This window comes from Lycium barbarum, chromosome 4, assembly GCF_019175385.1.
Source record: "Lycium barbarum isolate Lr01 chromosome 4, ASM1917538v2, whole genome shotgun sequence".
NCBI classification, from domain to species: Eukaryota; Viridiplantae; Streptophyta; class Magnoliopsida; order Solanales; family Solanaceae; genus Lycium; species Lycium barbarum.
The window spans coordinates 82459964-82465484 of NC_083340.1; the positions used below are offsets into that span (position 1 = coordinate 82459964).

General features: G+C 38.4%; 1 long non-coding RNA gene across 1 annotated transcript; it reads right to left on the bottom strand.

Annotated features, from left to right (window-relative positions):
• Positions 1-2013: 2013 nt before the first annotated feature.
• LOC132638459 (uncharacterized) lies at positions 2014-3823 on the bottom strand. Its single transcript, XR_009581745.1, has 3 exons — positions 3536-3823; positions 2972-3018; positions 2014-2303 (listed from the first exon to the last, which is right to left on the bottom strand). It is a non-coding gene; the product is annotated as an uncharacterized LOC132638459 (long non-coding RNA).
• Between the last annotated feature and the right edge of the window lie 1698 nt (positions 3824-5521).

A 5521-nucleotide genomic window follows, 5' to 3' on the forward strand; every position in this document is an offset into this window, starting at 1 on the left:
CTTTATTCCGGTGAAGATAACTTATGATGCGGAGAAATTGGCTAAAATCTACATTCGTGAGGTACTTAGGCTTCACGAGGTTCCTATCTCCATTGTGTCCGACAGGGGCGCCACTTTTACATCCAGGTTTTGGCAATGTTTGCATAAGGAGTTGGGTATGAAGTTAGATCTTAGCACAACCTGCCATCCTCAGACTGACGGGCAGTCTGAGCGGACTATTCAGGTTCTTGAGGATATGCTTCATGCGTGTGTGATAGATTTCGGTGGACACTAGGACCAGTTCTTGCCCTTATCCGAATTTGCTTACAATAATAGCTATCACTCGAGTATTGATATGGCCCCATTTGACGCATTGTATGGAAGGAGGTGTAGCTCTCCTATTGGATGGTTTGATGATTTCGAGGTGAGGCCGTGGGGTACTGACCTTTTGAGATAGTCCCTAGAGAAGGTGAAGGTGATTCAAGCCAAGCTTTTGGCAGCGCAGAGTAGGCAGAAGGAGCATACGGATAGCAAGGTCTGAGATTTTGAGTTTGATGAAGGTGAGCAAGTGCTATTGAAGGTCTCACCCATGAAGGGTGTGATGAGGTTTGGGAAGAAGGGAAAGCTTAGCCCAAGGTACATTGGTCCGTTTGAGATTCTCAAACGTGTGGGAGAGGAGGCTCACAAGTTGGCTTTACCTCTGGGTTTATCAGGCGTTCATCCGGTGTTCCATGTGTCGATGTTGAAGAGGTACCACAGCCATGGTTCCTATATCATCCGTTGAGATTCGGTTTTGTTAGATGAAAATTTGTCTTATGAGGAAGAGATCGTTGCTATCTTAGATAGGGATGTTCGCAAGTTGAGGTCCAAGGAAATAGCTTCTGTGAAAGTTCAGTGGAAGAATCGACCAGTGAAAGAAGCTACTTGGGAGACAGAGTTCGATATGCGTAGCAAATACCCTTAGCTTTTCGCCGAGTCAGGTAACCCCTTCCTAGTTTTCTCACCTTTGTCCGTTCGGGGACGAACGGTGTTTTAATTGGTATCTAGTGTAACGACCCTTCCGGTCGTTATTGGAAATTAGGACTCCGTTGGGAATTCGGAGGCCGCGGGTGGATTCGTAGGGCGTCTTTTTGTATGTGTGCATGTTTTGTGTTGTGTTTTTGAGGCCTTGGATGAAATATAGGGTGATAGGGGACAAATAATGGAAAGAAAAGAGTATGATGAGATAAATTACAACAGATAGACAAATATATACGACATATCTCAGCCACATAGGGCTCCCAATTTCAAGTAAAAGTACAAATATGTCGAAACTTACCTCATATATCACACCTCGAGATGTACCTGATCCTTTAGCTATCTGCCCTGTTATACCTTCCTATTTACTTTCCCTTTCATTCTTCGGCTTTGCATTTCAATCATACCTCAATATTCTTACCTTACCCGACATACATCTTTCGTACCGTTGCTTGCCTTTGTACCGATTCATTCAATTTGTTTAATTCACAAACTTATAACTGAACTTATCATCAAGAGATACATTTAATCAATTCCTCTATTGTACTTACGCTGACTTACCTCTATGACAACCAATCCATTATCATATAAATACATATTCGGATAACATAGCCTCAATGAAGTGACTTACCTCTGTAACTTCCAATATCATCACCCACTTGCTTCTGTCGATACTGTTCTTCTGCTGAAATCAAGGGTTAGTATAAGGAATATCATTTCCTATGGCTTGGCTCTATTGCACGATCTTAGATATGAAAGAAGAGTAACCACCTTAAATGCCCTGTAGCCTGCTGTTTATAAATGTGGCGCACAATACACCATAAACAAGACTCTACTAGAACGAACTACTCTGATACCACTTTGTCACACCCCCAATCCTGATAGGGCATGATGGGCACCCAACTCTTACTTAGAGCTGAGCGAACCCTTTGGTATTCACATAATGAAACTGGACATATAATTTTTTTTTTTGGAAATATAATAAAGTACTTTCAATAAACCATAGAAATTTGCGAACGATACTCAATTAATTAAAAATTGAGTAAGTCAAACTGACATATCGGCCTACATTGTCGCTTTACTCAACACATGACATCTCAACATACTAATCAAAGGACACTGTCTGCAAAGTCTCTAAGAATAAACACCTGAATCATATGAGTCGAGACAGGGCCCCGACATACCCATGCATACATATGATAACCATAATGACTCGGCACTGCTCCAGGAAGAAAATGGAGTTTGCCAATCCCAGCTGATAGCCAACCATCCTAGCTGAATACTTCTACCTGCAAAACAATCTGGGACTGTGTGGCATGAACACAGCGCCCCCAGGCAAAGGGACGTGAGTACGAACAATGTACCGAGTATGTAAGGCAGCAGTAATCATAAAGAGTGAAATATAAGTCATAATAAAAGTATGAGAAACAACTTCAATATCGATAGCCCCAAAGGCAGAAATAATAATGTAAGTAGCCCCGAAGGAAATGACTAGAAATGTAAATATATACCGTACCCGGCCCTTTAGCAAGGGACTCAGTGAAATGTAAATATATACTGTACCCGGCCCTTTAGTAAGGAACTCGATAAAATAATCATATATATATACAGTACCCGGACCTCTAGTGAGGGACTCGGTGAAATAATCATATATATATACCGTGCATGGCCCTCTAGTGAGGGACTCGATGAACAATGGAATGAAACTGTGCACGAATACGTACTCGGCCCGAGACTCGGTTAAATGATGTAATAACATTATGCACAAATAGAATATCAGGAGCAACCATATAATAATTAAATCATCATCTGAGACTCAACAGAATAATTGGAATGAACCAACACTTGAGAATCAAAGACAACTATCATGTCAAGTACCACAGAGAATTAGAATTCATTGGAATTATGTACGTTTATCGTCCGCTCGTTTTATGTAATTCATGCCAAAAAGAAGGAAGGGATAGCCTTAACATACCTTATCTGCTCCGAGCTAACCACAAATTAGATCCCAGGCTTCCCAATCTACAACAATATTATTGATACCAAACATTAGCTATAGGTACTTAGGAATCCAACCCTAAGCTAGCACGTCATTTATAGAAATTCGGACAACATTTCCTTTATAAATTCAACAAACCCCGGGAATTCAACTCAGCCAAATCATCAACAACAATGCCAACAACCATATTAACAACATCAACAATTAATCCCATCGATCCAGCCCCTCAACAATATAAAAATAGTTTCAATAATTCAAACAATAATGCGACGAGCGGCAAGCTCGGCTTGTCAATTAAACAATAGTTTTAAACCCCATCTTCATTCCGAAATTTGTCAACAATATTAACAACAACAACACCTCTGGGTTATTCAATTAATTTCCAGTCATATAATTTCATAAGAACAACCTCCCAAAATAGCCCACCGAACTACAACACCAATTTATCCGATTTCCGATATAATTTTTGTATTTCTTTCATCTAGCAATGTAGATATGACTTGGATAAATCAAATACATCTAGGAGAGAGGATTTCACACCTTATATACAAAGAAGTACTCTTCTTCCACCTTACTTCACTTTGAAGAAGGCCCGGATTCAACAATACGACAACAACGGAATAACGGGATCGAGGTAGAGAACAAAACCCGTATATCATTCTTGAGAGGAATTATACTTTGCTTCACTAATAATTGAAGTGATGTTGCTGCTATAACCACTGAAAGTAACGTTTCTACCCTCTCAATGGAAATTTATGTTGTAGAATGAGTTTTTTTCCTACAATGAATAACTTAAGAAAATGAAGTCATAGCCCTTAAGGCAACTTTCCTCCTTTTTCCCCTTTGTTTACACGTGTAACTCTTGATGCCACTTTAAATAAAAACTGCCACCACCACTTACATGCATGTATATCCGAATATTACTTTTTTTGCCACCAACCAACAATTTATGTGCACATGTTTATCCGATCACCTTAATTAATTCCATAATTAATTTCGTACTCTCCCACTTTATTCCAACATTTAACCAATTACTCATATAATTAATTTCTTGATCTCAATTCCCATAAATAGTACTTATATACTCATTATTATACTCATGTGATATAGCACTAGTTCATAACCTCATTTTCCATACATATAATATTATTTGCAATCATCGTCGTCACACTTTTTCGTCCTAAATCATTTCGGGACTTCATTCCTTGTATACATCGAGTTATTTAATATTCATGCTTGAATATGACCAAATCCTATGGCCTCCGTAAAATTTCTCATGTTGGACGGTTCAATTTCCTGGTCAAAAAATACGGGATGTGTCAGGACCCGACTAGGGGCCGTGACGGGTACCCGGGGCTAACCACCGAGCACCACTCGTTCTACTGCCCATCATACTTATTAAACATTCTTTTATCAAATTCATACTCAAATCATAAGAAAATCATTTCTCTTTTGAGAACATCAATCTACACGTCAACAATATTATTGATACCAAACATTAGCTATAGGTACTTAGGAATCCAACCCTAAGCTAGCACGTCATTTATAGAAATTCGGACAACATTTCCTTTATAAATTCAACAAACCCCGGGAATTCAACTCAGCCAAATCATCAACAACAATGCCAACAACCATATTAACAACATCAACAATTAATCCCATCGATCCAGCCCCTCAACAATATAAAAATAGTTTCAATAATTCAAACAATAATGCGACGAGCGGCAAGCTCGGCTTGTCAATTAAACAATAGTTTTAAACCCCATCTTCATTCCGAAATTTGTCAACAATATTAACAACAACAACACCTCTGGGTTATTCAATTAATTTCCAGTCATATAATTTCATAAGAACAACCTCCCAAAATAGCCCACCGAACTACAACACCAATTTATCCGATTTCCGATATAATTTTTGTATTTCTTTCATCTAGCAATGTAGATATGACTTGGATAAATCAAATACATCTAGGAGAGAGGATTTCACACCTTATATACAAAGAAGTACTCTTCTTCCACCTTACTTCACTTTGAAGAAGGCCCGGATTCAACAATACGACAACAACGGAATAACGGGATCGAGGTAGAGAACAAAACCCGTATATCATTCTTGAGAGGAATTATACTTTGCTTCACTAATAATTGAAGTGATGTTGCTGCTATAACCACTGAAAGTAACGTTTCTACCCTCTCAATGGAAATTTATGTTGTAGAATGAGTTTTTTTCCTACAATGAATAACTTAAGAAAATGAAGTCATAGCCCTTAAGGCAACTTTCCTCCTTTTTCCCCTTTGTTTACACGTGTAACTCTTGATGCCACTTTAAATAAAAACTGCCACCACCACTTACATGCATGTATATCCGAATATTACTTTTTTTGCCACCAACCAACAATTTATGTGCACATGTTTATCCGATCACCTTAATTAATTCCATAATTAATTTCGTACTCTCCCACTTTATTCCAACATTTAACCAATTACTCATATAATTAATTTCTTGATCTCAATTCCCATAAATAGTACT